This window comes from Aplidium turbinatum, chromosome 2, assembly GCF_918807975.1.
Source record: "Aplidium turbinatum chromosome 2, kaAplTurb1.1, whole genome shotgun sequence".
Taxonomy (NCBI): Eukaryota; Metazoa; Chordata; class Ascidiacea; order Aplousobranchia; family Polyclinidae; genus Aplidium; species Aplidium turbinatum.
The window spans coordinates 51429027-51445065 of NC_137473.1; positions in this window are offsets into that span (position 1 = coordinate 51429027).

The window sequence follows — 16039 nt, forward strand, 5'->3', positions numbered from 1 at the left end:
GCTGTCTGACAACCCTGTTGCAATGTATTCTCGTCATTCTTAAAATTGTTACTTGAGAGTTGATCGTATATTTAACTGTTTTGCTTAGTGCTTGCCAGCAGGACGAAATTTCCGTCTTTATCCAAGCAATTTGCATTGTAGTGACAAGTTTAGTGGTGTATCGCGCGTTGCACCCCAATTTCGACAGCCAGTGAGGCTAATTTTACAGAAATACACTTTTTGAATAGACGTTTTCAAAAGAGTGTTTCTTTCGGTCATTGCATACAGACGAACGGATCCGAAAATCTTATGTTACAATTTTCCCCACGAAGAGATTATGGTTTACCGTTAATTGTGAGTTGTGACCAACCACCGAACGGCAGTAAACACGAGAACGTCTCCTCCACAGTCAGTATCAATATCTGCCAGAAGTTGCTTAAACTTGCGATGATCAAGGGCATTTGCACAAATCCTATTTACTGTTTATCTTACGATTTCTATCACATTAGACATCTTCAGTGACTTAATAATGATAGCCTACCGTACCATATTTTCTTCGTGTAAAATGCAGTGGTGTCACATCGCAGGGGTAACCTCATTCTCTTCACGCCATGTGCGAGTCCATGAAGACCTTGATTCTTCCCTAGTCGGCTGCGTAGCCGAGTAGTGAGAACGTCTGCGCGACGTTCGAAAGGACGTGGGTTCGACACCGCTCCAGATCACGCGGCTGTGTCTCGGCAAAGACACTTAATGGCAAGCCAAAAATAAATGGAGCAGCTGACTCGAAGGCTATATGTCACTTCGCTGCTTCTGTCGTCAGTCGTCATTTTTTGATTCACAGGCAGAGTATCGCATCTGTGATCGCAGTGTAGGCTACTGTAGGCCTATGTTATCGCAATGGGCACTAATAAGAACATGATTATTAAAAAATTATTAATCCCTGTAACATGAAAAGGACACTCATCTGTTGCAACTGTACACAGCTTTTACGGGACCAAATCTGCTTCTAGAAGACTTGAACTACACTCATGAAACATATAGGCTAGCCTTTTGTTGTGCTGAGAACGGAACACAAAGTATTAAAGTCTGGGGTAACTCCCCTGATGAACACAGCTAGTTGCTCTGTAACCGTAGTGTGATGAAAGTAGCCTACGTTATTATCAGGCATTTTTTTGCTAACACGTAGGCCTAAGCAGGCCCGGATTTAGGGGAGCAGAGGGTGCAGGTGCCCCGCCCCCCCCCCGACTTTTGAAGGGCCTTCCTACTTGAAAAAAATGTGATTTTATGTTTGTTTGTTTTTTTCTTTCAGCCTTTGAAGTTTCTGCAAAATGCTGTGCAGTGCAATGCTGGATTAATGCTACTGTAGACGTACAGGTGGTTTTTCGAAAAAAAAAATTGCGCGGCCTACCGATCTCAAAGTGCCCCAGGCCTCCCATCAGCTAAATCCGGCTTTGGGCCTAAGTGCTCTTTTTTGCTATGAGATAAACGCATCAAGATGTGTTCTCCTCACGACCAGCACTCTTGATAACGCACCATGGCCGATCTTCATAGCAAAAGTTTATTTATAAGTTAGTCCACAACCTGAATAGGCTATCGAGTTGAAACTGTGGTAGCCTATAAACTCAACAGTTTGTGACACAAAACCTGTGAAGTAGGCTAGGCCTGTATTTATGCGAATAGGCCTAATATCAAGACAGTGTAGGCCTATAACTGCCGCATTAAATCGTAGTAGCTTATCCGACACGGGATAGAAAAATCTTTATTTGCACACACAACTCTGGTTAAAGTAATTTGAAACATTATAGGTTACAAATTATTTTGAAACAAACTCAAAAGTCAAAAAATATTCACACAATTAAATAACCCATATAGTCTTATATTCAATAATTAAATAATCTATGGTCTCATTAGAAGACTATGGTCTCATAATTATTTTACTTTTTTATTAATAACAATAATAATTTATTTCGCACCAGTTGGGTGCAAAATAGCGTTATTAAAAAGTCTCCACAGGCTAATTGAGGATTTTCAGCCAAAAGTCGCAGTTCTTTTGGGCTGTGGCCTGGCTTCTATTTTAGTATTGAAAAGTTTAAAAGTGTTATGTAACAAGTTTTGCCAAGTTGCTAAACAAACAGAGATGTACGTATACGCCGCAAATTCTACGCCGCATACTTGCGGCGTAGACTTTTTGTTTGCGCTAACGCTTGCGGCCACATTATTTTGGATAGTTTGTGCTTGAGGCTACGCCGTAAAGTTTTCGCGGTTTTTTAGTGCATAGCGTCAACGCATACTTTTTAATGTATTTTTTTCGCTACAACACGCCAATACCTTCCAGCGCTGCAGTTGAAAGAATGTTTTCAATGGGCAAAGACATATTGGAACCAAAACACAGCAAAATGTCAGATAAACACTTTCAGATGCTTGTGTTTCTTTGTGGAAATTCAAAATAAAACTTGTTTGTTTCGAGTGGTTTATACCGTGTGAATGCTTGGCACCTAGCAAACAAAATTAGTTTGCGCTAGTGTATGCACTGACGCTGACGCCGCCAACTTTTTTTACAAGTTGCGTTGACGCATACGGCGTATGGTTTTTCGAACGTTTGCGTTAACGCTGACGGCGTCAATATTTTTTGTATGCGCGTACATCACTGTAAACAAATACGACTGTATTTTAAACAACATTGATGATACAAACGAATTTATTTCCATACGAGTCAGTTTAATCATAAACAGCTAAACATCGATTTCGATCGGCTAGCAGCTAGATCATCTTCAGTTCAACTTACAGCACAAATAATATCAAATGATGAAGGTACGAAAGAGTGGAAAAGGGTTTCACTCTTGCTCGGTTAAAGAATTGATGGATTTGTTTCTAAATCTTGCGTTTTTAATCTGCAAACTTTTTTGTGTAGGTAGTTGTCAGGTTAGCCTACCTCATGGTCATGGATATCATTTGATGTGGATAATTCATTTTGTCGCTATATATGCAAGAACAGGCCCCTTACGGGATAGGCTATGCAGATTTGTTCTTTTTGTTGCAATTTAACTAATAATTTTGAGTGTTGTTGATGTTTTCTGGTTAGGCTTATGACGGTACAATTTTATACCATAGGCTACTCTTTCGTGGCACTTTTCATTTTATTTCGCTTTTGGTTGTTAGTCATTTCCATGGGCTCCGTTAGAGGGGGGGCCGGGGGGTGATTACCCCCCCCCCACCAATCGGAGTGGGGGGTTAACTAATGCAAAATTACCCCCCCCCCCCCCCCCCAATAATGTAGAGATAAAAATTTCATTTTTAATATATTTTTTACTTTTGTGTTTTATTTTTATGTTTTTATTTTTTTTGCACAACTTTTGAGGTTTTTGCTTGGAAACTCCGACTCGCAAGACAACGCCAAGTCAGCTATGGCCAAACTATGAATCCTGTCAAAAATATACGCATCACAATGCGCTGTGTGTGACGTCATAGTTTCTCACTGCTACAAACTGTTTAATTTCGCTTTTACCACTCACGAACGAAACCCACTGCAGTTACACTGTTTCAATGTCTTTATACTTTTAGTTGTTGTAAAAGTTAATGCATTTTAGCTTTTATTTTTTTGTGAATTGAATGTAGGTCTAGACGAGGGTTGCACAACCTTTTTGCTATTGCCGGCCGCATTCAGATTAATTCTACAAAGCACGGCCGCTAGTGAGTTTTAAATGATTTTTTTTTAATTTGCGTTATTAAAGAGAAGAATTTATTCGTTAATATCTACTAAACTTATCATACTTATACCTAATAGCGCCATAACACTTTTTGAAATGAATTTATTCCGTCTGCGACATTGCAACAAGTGACTCCCTTGATTTTGCATACGAGCAGATAAAATTGCTAAGTTGAGAACCTCTCGAGATACAGTCTTAGTTGAGACTCCAGGTTTCCGTCCAACAATCGCGTTCGGTAAGCTACTCGTTTTTCAGGTAGGCTACTTCATTTGTGAAAAGGCAGACTCGCACACGTAGCCTAAGGGCTTCCGAAAAGAACAAGAGTTTCTCTTGCCAATTCTCGGAACATTGGATAATCAAGTGCACTTTTCCACATTTTCTACACAGATTTTCCTCGACTTGCCTAATTTTGCGTAGGCTAATTGTGTGACATATGACGACGAAAATGCTGCTTTGCATTATCTCCTTTAACAGTTTTAACTACTTGACTGCATATTAGACACATCATAGCATGCGCTGCCGTCTCGATCATGAAATAATCCCACTCCCATTTGGAACTGAATACCCTTTTCTCCTCTGCTAGTGTTCTTTTTTTTTTTAAGGACATAATGCAATGTATAGGCTAATGTTACAATGAAATTGGGTCGAGGAAAAAGTTTTGTCTCTAAACGATTTTAACAATACAGTCTAGCCTACAAAAAGTTACGATGAAAATGTTTTTCAAGCTCTAAAATTTGAAGGTATCCAGTGGTTCTAGATATCCTTGTAGCCTGTAATATTTAAAATACATTTCAATTTTTTAATGAAATAATTTTTTCATTTCAACCGGGGACATAGTGAGTATCGGGCTCACTATATCCACTATCTACGGTTTTAGATCCACTATATCCACTATTTATATCCACTATCTACGGATTGATCAAAAACTTCATTATTTTTCAAGTACACAAAAAGTGATCTTGAAAGTGATCTTGATCTTCAAGATCACCTATTCTTGGTGATCTTGATCTTGATCTTCAAAATCACCAATACTGGTGATCTTGCCCATCTCTGGCTGCACCTATATACTCCAGAAATTGTTTCATATTGACACTTGCCAATGAGAGAATTACCTTTGAAATCTTCTCGTCACGTTTTTTAAACGTTGAGTTTTTACCACAATTGTGCAGGCTAGTTTATCATGTTTATGTTATGATTAACCTTCAACGTTTCACTCTTGCTACGCCAAATATTGATGGAAATGACCAGGGGCTCCGGACACTTCCTGAGAGTGGGGGGGTAATTTAAGCAGAGCGGAACGATGTTTTGACATCGACAGGGGGCTTATTGGATTATCGCATCACATATACTTCTGGGAGGTCGCTTCCCAGACCCTCCTTCGCATTACTGAAAGCTTCAGTTTCTTATACAGCGTCTTAGGCGACATATTTCGCGCCAAAGGCGCAAAATTTTTGCCTTTCAGCACGATTTAAGGTCGAAAAATTATTTCAACAAATCTAAAATCGCGAGCAAAAGCTCTTTAATATTTGCCACATTTTTTGAGGTTTTTAGACAAATTTGACTGGAAGAGGGGACGTAGGCCTACGCAAAAATTATTCTCTGTATTCTTCCTTGGTTCAAGTCTTCCAAACTTTGCGCTTCAGACGCTAAATGGTTAGATTTAAAAGATCAAAAGCGTTAAGGTCCAAGCTTTCTATAACTTAATTTACAATTGCATGAATACAACACGATAACCTGTGCCATAACATCCACAGTGAAAGAAAAAGTTTCGGCATCTAGGGTCTAGGCCAACGGTGTTTAACCTGCGGCCGTATGGCCGCATGCGGCGTCGATGAATAATTATGCGGCCGTTAACACGTAGCCTAATTTCATAAGCATGTGTTGGCGACCGTGTTCTAAATTGTTGAAATCGGGGATATAGTGAGCCTGTACCAATCAGGCCCACCCGGTAGATCCGCCCTTGGTCCTCTGGCCAAGTAGTTGAATCAACTATTTTGCAGCTGTTAATAAATGACAAATCTGTAGAATTCAACAAGCGATCTTGGATGGAATTTCTTAAGTGATGATAGAAGATGCGGAGAATGATTAGCGGTTTTTTTCTGCAATTTTTTACATGCAATTCCACACCTTTGAACTCTAAGTTTTCTTTAGCATCCTTGGCAATGCGATAATGTTGCCCGGGTTCGTTCATGCGTGTTTCAAATAATTTTGCAAGATTATTAATTTTGTTATCTACATCCCAAATAGTAGGCTACATGCTCTGTTTTGCAGTTCGAGGCTTAGGCTACTTTGGATAATTCTTTCGAGGATTCGTATATCAAAGCCAAGTCCAACAAGAAATCCGTGGATGTTATCTTCGACAAGAGTCCTTGATATTTCGCAGGTTCTCGGAAATCTCTTGTGTCGCTACTAGCTACCTTTTTGAAATGTTCGACAAGTGCTGGAAAATCATTCCAGACGGCATTAACTGTGCGGAAACTCGAGGCTACCCAACGTGTGTCCAATAGGCTACCCTTTTGATTTTCAACAATTGCACTTCAACAGCCGCTGCACATTCACCCAATTTTCTGCTTTTGTTAGGAGTATAGCGTGGTAAAGGCTATAGCGCTTGTCCATAAAAGATCGAAATCGATTCACATTACTGAATGATCAGTAAGATCGATCTTACAACACCACGAACCGATAGTTCCAATCTAAATGGTTTGCACAATACCACACCACAATGTTTGAAAATTCATCACGAAGCAGTTTTGCCACACCATTTTTGCGACCTAACATCACAGCCGCGCCATCACATACAACACCAATCAAACAAGAAGATAAATATGTTGTTGACATGCCATATGATGTTAGGCAGCTCTTCAGGGAATCAAAGATGCCATTCGCTGTAAGACTAGCGAGCTCAACAAGATCCACAAATACATTCACAGGTTCGCTTCCGTCAAGACTGGTACGAAAATATATTATCATAGTGGATGCGCGATTTTACGTGGTCGACTCAAGAAGAATTATAGATATACTTTTACTGAATAGGGCAAAGCATAATAAGAGTATAAAATATTTGAGCTTCCGGAACGCCGTTCCGGACAAGCCAACTTTTTGATCGAGCTTCCAGAGCGGCGCTCCGGACCGTTCCGGCTGAAATCCAGCCCTGGTTACATCTAAACTAACTAATAGGAGAACACGCAACCTCTAGCACATTCACCCATTCATCATCATCAGCCTAAATCAATTCATTTTATCCCGGGATTTTATCACATTAGAAGTTGTTTTCTTGCAACCCAGCATTTACAAGTCTCATACGCTGTAACAATTTCTCAACATCTGCTTCTCAGCCAGTAAAAGTGGCTGTTTTTACATCATTTCAATGACTAGCAGCAACGTTGTCACTTGTCAGTCGTTGAAATGATGTAAAAATGGCAACTTTTACTAGTTGGGTTATCGCCTATCTTCAGCAAGTTATATTTAAATCTACATATTTTTACGAATATAAACCCACAACTAAATTTTACACTTTAATCTATTGCTTGGTGGAAGCGCACAAGCGGATCTTGGAGCTAAAATTATTTTGTACTAGTTCTTAGGTGCACTGCAACGAAAATACATGGCTTTTGTATTTGTAGATCTTTCTGAAATAAAACGTTTTTCAACAACTTTTCTATTTTTTGTGTTACCATTAACTAAAAAAAACTTTTTTAAATTGAATGATTCTGATTGGTCAAAATTTTTGATGACGTCTTTGGCCGGCAACGCCGTATCCAAGGTCTACCGTTTTGCATGCAAACACAAGGAACAAATCGCGTAGGCTACCGAAACAACGAACAATTTTGTGCTAAGGGAGTTTTTACGCCCATAAAAGGGTGGCTTCTTGTATGGCTCCCGGTTGTACTAACCGGGGAATCGTCAAAGAGGTATTCTTTCATCGTTTACCTCTGAATAATGACGACAAGCTAAAGAAATGGATCTCGGCGATGAAACTCAAAGACCCACCTGTAAACAAGCACTGCCGTGTGTGCAGCAATCATTTTCTGACCAGCGATTACCAACGTGATCTACAGGCAGAGCTACAAGGCATCAAGTCCAGACACATGCTCATCCCTGAAGCTGTTCCTTCTGTTTTTGATTTTTCAAGATATGTGGAAGCCACTGTCAATGCAGTACCCACAAAACTCGATCGACCTAGGTACAAGACTTCTTTATTAAGGCACATCTTTTCGAAGCTGACCTGAGTTATGCATTGGCGAGTTATGTTGGTTTTGGCAAACACAGAGTCATTCTCCTGGCAACATTCGCCTTCGATTATTGTCGGCATGGTGGCACAATTACCACACAATAGGCCTACACCAATGCAAATTTTCCATCCGACTGTTGTTATTTAAAATAGTAAAGTTATGGATAATCATTACACAGGACAACTATTTGAAACCGACTTTTTGGGGCATAAACAAAAAAAATTGGTTTTAGGGTAAATTTGGGTCGCTGAGTTCAACAATGAAGTCCGTTTTCGCGTATCAAATCTGTTTTTTTCACTGCAGCCATCGCACTTTTTACACTTTAAACTGTGATGGCTGCAGTGAATAAACTAGATTTGATACACGAAAACGGACTTTATTTTCGGATTCTCCACCCTCGAAAACTCCCAAAACCCTTCTTATTTTTGTTGCACCAAAAATTGTGTTGACCTGTGCTATCTTTTCAGATAAATTGTAGGCTATACACGGAATAGGAAGAGAGTGCATAAGTAGGCTAATCTAAATCGCTCAAAATGAATGTGAAATTAAATTAATAAAAATCACTGTACTGTGAGTAGGCTACCGGTTACTGCTAATTTAAAGACAGAACGCAAATTGAAAGAAATAGCGCTCATTTCTACGCACCACTTTAATGCTGAGCTTCAAAAGGAATAACTGCTATATTTTGACACAATCAAGAGTTGAAACTCAATTTTCCGACATGAAAACGGACTTTGTGAGCAGGCAGCCAACTCATAATACTGATTTTAAGAATCTCGTTTTTTTTTCCAGGATCCCGGAAATGGGTTAAATCTTTCACAGTTTTCCTGAATTCTTCTAAAACCGGGTTTTGAAAACTTTAGATCAAGGGTCTCTTGTAAATTTTACCCTGCATGAGCTTGTTACTGTGAGCGTATTTGCAATTTGCAGGTCGCTGCAGCAGACCTGTTGTTTTGACCGGTAGACACTTCACATAGGCCACTTTTATGAACCAGCTGACTGCAGTCATTGTAACTATTCTCGTTCTCAGCCAGAGAGTTGATTTTAGCTTTTGAACTTTACTTGAAAATTACAGAAGAAAAAAGAATAATGGCAATTGTGAGAATCGAACCCACGTCGTCGAAATGACTATTTCCCTAACCCTAACCCTCAAACTGCTAGGCCACGCTGCCGAAGGCGAAACGTTTACTTAATTTACGTACTGCAATGACTGCAATCAGCTGATTCAAATCTTTCCTTCTGATTGGTTAATAAACCTCATCTGCTGCAGACACCTGCGTATTTCAAATACCGCTTACCGTGGACACTTGAGTAGGATTGCTATCGTGGAGGCCTGAGGGTTGATATTTTGGTAGGATAGGTCATCCTTCGTCAACTACTCTCCAGGTAGTTAACGGTGGTTGAAGGTGGTTTTTGCACAAACTTTCAATGTTTTTTTACAACGCGTGAAAATTTTCTAATCCTCTTCCAGGATTTATCACCAAATCTGTGGCAAGCACTAACAGGTTTAGTAGTCCATAACTATTATACTGTATAATAAACTGGGTATGTCCGCCCGGTTAGCTCAGTGGTTACACGCCCGGCTCAAGATCACGCGGCGCTGGTTCGGCTCTCGGAGTGTGCGCTTGAGCAACGCATTTCAGGACTGTTCTCCATTTAGTGGCACCTAGTGAGTGGAATAATTCCCCGGCAACAATACTTCAACAATCGGAAAACTTCACTCTGTCAATCTCGGTAGCAGGCCCTGCGTCAAAAGCCTCTACAAGTATGCGAAACTACCAGGAATAACATATCAAGGCTTTCTCAGTCCGAGGATAAAGATTCAAAAACCAAAAAAAAAAGCAGGGTACACTTTTAATTTTTCCAATAAATCTCTCAAGTCTAGCAGCCTTCCAGTGTAGTCCGGGAACATCGTGAATCTGGGGTGGTAAAAGAATAGACCCTCGGCCCCAGAAGCTCAGACGACGACGACGACGAAGTCGATGTTTAAATATTCTTACCCAACATTGTCCACATCTCTCAATATTACTACCCTATCCGTTTGTAGCACCTGACCTACGGGACACTGAATAATTTCGGGATTTTGTGGGCACATAATCATCCTTTGGATTCCTGAAGCATCTGCGTTGAAAATAAAATCACAATTAATGAATTTAAAATATAATTACCACCACTTTTAGAGGGGCACCGAAAAAATATCTTTCGATGAAAAATATCTGTTTTATACACAATGTGGCTATTAAAGTACAGTATAAGCCATGCGACGTTGATGATGGCGTATGAGCGATCTTTCCAGGCTAGATTGGAAGGCAGGAAATCTTCAACCACTCAGCAGTTTCGTCGTCCAGGACCCTCAGACCATGCGCACCGTGTGGAGGCCGGTGGGTTAGGCAGTGGTGGATGACATGGTCTGCGGTCTGTTCCGTGGCACCACACTCGCATTCTGATGAAAGAGCCAGGCCCCACTTGTGCATGTCCGAACGAAAGCGGCCGACGCCAGTTCGCAGGCGGTTAAGCCTGACCCACGCAAGCCTTGCGAGGGACATCCCTGATGGACGGGGATCGGCGTCGGGTATGAAGTCACGAAGCGTGGAGGTGTGATTTTGCCACTCCGTGTTCCACATGTGGTTCGTCCAGTGTGCCGCACTTAAACCAAGTTCTTCTGCGTTCTTAAGGAGTTGTTGTGCGGCAGGCACAAAGGGGCGTCTTGATTTCAGCCGCTGCTTTATAGGTGGTGGTCTCTTGAATGCTGCATGGAGGAGATGGTCGGGATCCAAAGCGCGGCGAGCGAGAGAAATCGTGGCTCCTTTACGGCGTAGCTCAGCGGGTTGGATGCCTGCTAGGATGGGTAGGCAGTCCGTTGGAGTGGGACGCAGGCATCCAGTCACAGTACGCAGTGCGTCGTTGATGGCGGTATCAATCTGGTGGGTGTGACAACTACGACACCAGACCGGCGCGCAGTACTCAGCGGTGGAAGGAACAAGGGCTAGGGTAGCTGTACGAAGAGTTTTAGCACCAGCTCCCCAGCCGGAACCCGCCAATCGCCTCAAAAGTGCGACGCGTGTAGATAGTTTTTTGCGCAGTGACTTCAAGTGCCGGCGGTACGTGAGTGACCTGTCCAGGGTTATGCAGAGGTATGTAGGTTCGACACAGTAGGGCAGGCGTTCCCCATCAATCTTGATGTTTATCTCACGCTGTGCCTCCCTGTTGTTAAGGTGGAAGGCCGCCGACACTGTCTTTGACTTGCTGAGCTGTAGCTTCCATTTCTGGAGGTATGCTGATAGTATTTGCATGTCTTGGCTGAGGTTCCTCTCCACTGACTGCCAGTTTCCTGCTGAGTGTAGGAGTGCCAGGTCGTCTTCGTGAGCATATTTCCTGGAGATGGTGGGAGGCAAGTCGTAGGTGTATATATTGAACAGGAGAGGAGCCAAGACTGAGCCCTGTGGGACGCCGTTTTTAAGCCGGCGTAGTCTGCTTCGACAACCGCTACCGGTTGTGAGGGTAAAACTGCGGTTTTGCACAAGTTCCATCATCATATGAACCATGTGTCTGTCAGGGAGCAGACGGAGTAACTTGCAGGTAAGGCCGCTATGCCATACGGTATCATAGGCAGCCGTGAGATCAACAAACACGGCGCCAGCCTTCTTCTTAGCCGAGAAGCTGTCCTCAATGTCTTGGGTCATAAGTGTGACCTGATCTACGGTTGATCGTCCGTGTCGGAAACCAACTTATTCACAGGGGAGCTGCGGGTCTATTATTGGTTCGACACGGGCGTAAATGAGTCTCTCGAGGATCTTGAAGGGGATGCAGAGCAGTGAGATTGGACGGTAACTCTTCGGGTCTCCTGGGGGCTTCTTCGGCTTAGGAACTGCAACCACAAGGGCTCTTCTCCAGATTCTGGGAATTTTCAGGTGGCGCAAACAGCAGGAAAGGAAATCTTGTAACCAGGACTTCAAGGAGGCAGAAGCATGGAGTATCAACTCCGGGCATAGGTGGTCAGGCCCCGGGGCTTTACCTGGCTTTATGTGCTGGAGGGCGGCGGAAAATTCTTCCGGGGTGAACTCACCCGAGATGTTGTCCCCGTCTGGGGTTGTTACCCTCCAGAGGTCCGTCATTTCTTGCAAGACGGATCTATCTGATTCACGGTCTCTCGATCTGTATTTCCCGTTCTCCACAAGTTGTGAGGCGATGGAATTTGATGAAACGGGACATTGTTGACGAGAGGCACGTGATCTGCCAGTTAGGTTGTTCAGTGTACACCATGCTATGCGGCTGGAGTGCGTGAAGTCGATTGATTCAACGGCTTCTGTCCAGCGCTCCTTCCTCTTTAAGTCCAGCCTTGCCAGCAGAGCTGTGGCTGAGCTGTTGGTGTCATTGCCCTGAGGGGCGTGGAGGAAGTCGGAGTAGAGGCTTTCGCACTCCTTTTCCCAGCACGGTATGTAGGTCTTTCGTCGGCCGCGGGGGATAGATTGTTTTGCCGCTAATGTTATTGCATCACAAAAGTCCTGGTAGGCTTCTTCCACGTTGTTGGTGTGAGGGGATGGGAGATACTGTGTGGCTTCATTGGTGAGGAGGCTATAGTACTCCCAGTTAGCCATTCTGAAGTTTCCTCGCTTAACAGGCTTGCTCGGGACAGGCATTATGAGCGTTGGAGCCGTGATAATCGAGGGTCGATGTTGGGAACTGGGGAACTTCTCTAGCACACGTCTGTCCGGTTGGCAATTATCGTGGTCATCACTTGCGAAAGCCAGATCGGGGTTTGTACCAGTGTTCCAGCGTCCGGAGAAAAAGCTCGCTGCGCCCTTGGGATCGTGCAGTAAGGTGTTATTGGCTGACCATGAGGCCAGGCTTTCTCCGTCGGTGTTGGTGGTGTTGTATCCCCAGTCAACGTGGTGGCAATTAAAATCGCCAGCATAGAGGCTGGGTTGGAGGAACACTGGGATGGCTGTTGGTGTTAAGCGTGAGGGTGGTGGCTTATAGACATTGATGATGTGATAGCCTGATATGTCTATGCATAACCACTCCATCTCCGATTGGGCACTGGACTGGTCTATTGGCGTCCAGCTCAGTTGCTCATGGACAAACGTGGCGAGGCCGTGTTTCCTGCTAATGGTTGCGCCTGCGAATGTGAAGTTGGGTAATACCAACTTATCCAAAGATGTGCAGTGGATCTCCTGGAGGAGAATAACGAGGGCCTGATGTTTTGTGGCCAGATACTCGATGATGCTGAGCTTGCTGGCCGTAATGCCCTCGGTGTTCAGCTGCAGTACGGTGGGTCGTCGGTACTTTTCGACAGAGGAGCTGCCGCGCCCTGAGGGCGTTTCCCTATCCACCCTGCGCTGAACCTGAGCCTGTTTTGCTCGAGTGTGACAAGCTTCGCTTCGCATATCTTTTTTCTTAAAGATTTTGCTGTTTTGGTACAACTTTGAGAATTGATATTGTCATTTGTAAATGTATGCATTCAAGGTGTTTACTTATTCTATTGTTGGGATTTAGGGATCACAAAATACACTTTTAGTGACCTTGTTTGCATTGAGTATTAAGTGAGATTGCAAAATAGAAATATTCAAGACAAAAATATTCAAAACACTCAGGAAAATGAAATATCTTCTGACAGGTGTCAAACCCACAATAATATTCAAAACACAATTTTATTTTATTGAACTACTGTATCGATTCAAATCTAAAATAAGTTTCCTGTTGAGCTGCAAACAACTCACCGACGCCTAGCATATCACTGATGAAATAGTCAAAAACAGAAACAATTGCATAGTGTCTTTAATAGTTAGCAACAACCTTAAACCTTGAAAACAAGACAACAATATGTGTTTTGAAAAATGGTTTTAACTGATTGTTTGCTTTTAGCTTAATTTTTCACGGAAACTCACGAGTTTTTGAAATTCCACCGCACACTAAAACTAAAATATAAAATAGGGTAACAAGAAAAAAGTTAAAACACAATTAAAAATTCAAAGTAGGCTGCTTATTGAGGTAATTGATCGGTCCACATCAATGGTTATCAATCGTGGGGGGTTTGTGTACTACGTGTTTCTCAAACTGCACGTCCCACGCACTGGTGCGTCGTTTAAAATTTTAAAGGATATCGCACAAAGATTTGGTTTCTTGACTAAAAAAATCATATAAATGAGTTAAAACTTTTTAATAAGGCTATGTTGACTTTGTTCAACCATCCCTGGTTCAACCTGATTCTTTTGAAAGAACGGAATGGTGAGCAATGCTTAACTTAGAATTGCAAATGTTACTCAGGAGTCTATCAGCACTCACAGTTATGAATTCTTAAGTCACAATTGAATACCTGAAAATGAGAATGGCCCAAGTCCAAGTGATACTATTTCGAGAAAATAAAAAAAAACTTTACAATTTTTTTGTTTGTTAAAGATATCAAAGCCTGGTTAATGTGGGTAGTTACTCATGGGAATAGACAAAAAAAAAGCTGTATTGTGTGTTGCTGTGCGTTATAGTTTATGCGGTGCAGATCGTCAAACTCACTGGATTTAGACCCTTCTTATATTCAGGACCTCACAAATTTGAAATGCACTGCGCTTTGCTTGGATGTATTGATAGATAGCACCTTGTCCACTGGCGTAGTAACCCCCTGCAATACCTGCAGTCGCAGGGGGACCCACACCTATAGAGCCCCACGTTTAAGGGCTCCCTCTCGAGGTTGAAGACCTTTTTTGTTTTGAAAAACAACTTTTTGGGACAAAAAACGGAGCGTTTCTTAGCTGAAGATGCAGTGACAAAAGCCACGCAGGGGAGGGGGCGCTTTCGCTAGGTACGCTACTGACCTTGCCCCATTGTCATATCAAAATACATTCATCATGAAAGAAATCTGAGACTTTTATTATGTACAGTAAAAGCAGTTTTTCAGTTCATTGCGTAAGATAAAAGCAGTTTGTGTAAAAAGTAACTCTCTAGTTTTCATAGTCTGAGTTTTGTGCATTAAAGAATGCATCGTCCGTTGTAACGAGTTGGTCTATCATGTCTCTTGTTTCTTGGCGCAAGTATTTTTTCAGTTTGATAACATCTTGCTTCTTCACAGCCTTAATCGGTACTTGGCTAGTAAAGTAACTTATAGCACTGACTAGCTTCTAAGGTAGGAAGAGCGTTAGGCTTATGGATCCGAAATTTAGTTCGAACGAGTCCCATCATATTCTTTGAAACGTCAATTTATGAAAGAATGGCCTAAGCATAAGAATGTATATTGCCTAAGAATGTAAGATATAAAAAAAATTATTATGAAAGAATGGCCGAAGTCCTGGACTTGGGCCATTCTGCTAATCATACAAATTTATTTGCCTTCGATAGCACGTTTCAAAGCGTGGATTTGGACCTTTCATTTGCTGATAAGGTAGCGCTAGGCGTTAGTATTACGATGGTAGGTATAACTCATTTTGCCAAAAATGTGGACTTGGGCCCTTCTCATTTTCAGGTATTCAATTATTCTACGGCAAAACTCTTTGTCCGAATTTGGTGGATAAAGTTTATTTCCATTTATTTTCTTTCAAATGAAAGTCGTTTCGACTAGAAAAATTGTTTTAAAAGTAGCCTAGGCTATAATTAATAGCAAGTAACTTAGTTCATCTAAAGCCAAATTCTTGCACAAGTCGTATTGTATAGAAAAGTAAAAATTCTCAAGAACTTATCAAAAATCTCAAAAACTTTTCTGTGTTAACCATAATACAGCCAGAGCCAGGCTTCAACAAACCTAGAAATTTAAAGTCGTCGGCCATACGTTCACATTATGATCCCGGTGTTGCAGTAGTGCACATTTTTTAACTAGAAGGAAGGATGCAGCGCCCTTTTTCTAACGCCACATTTAAAATAGCCGATAAGTATATGTGCTAGTTCTGAGAAACTGACACGTGGCGGGAATTAGGGTGGAGCAATACGAAACTATGAAACAAGACAAATTTTCAATTTTAAGATATTGCAAACCCAAGTAGCAAAATCATCTCCAGACCATGGGCGCCGATCGCTCTCTAAAGTTGGTGGGGACATTTACTAGAAAAGGTAGGAAGGGGCAACGAGCAAAACGAGCTAGAAAGATCGGGGGTATGTTCTAACAAACAAACAAATAATAGCCTAGGCCTACAGTAG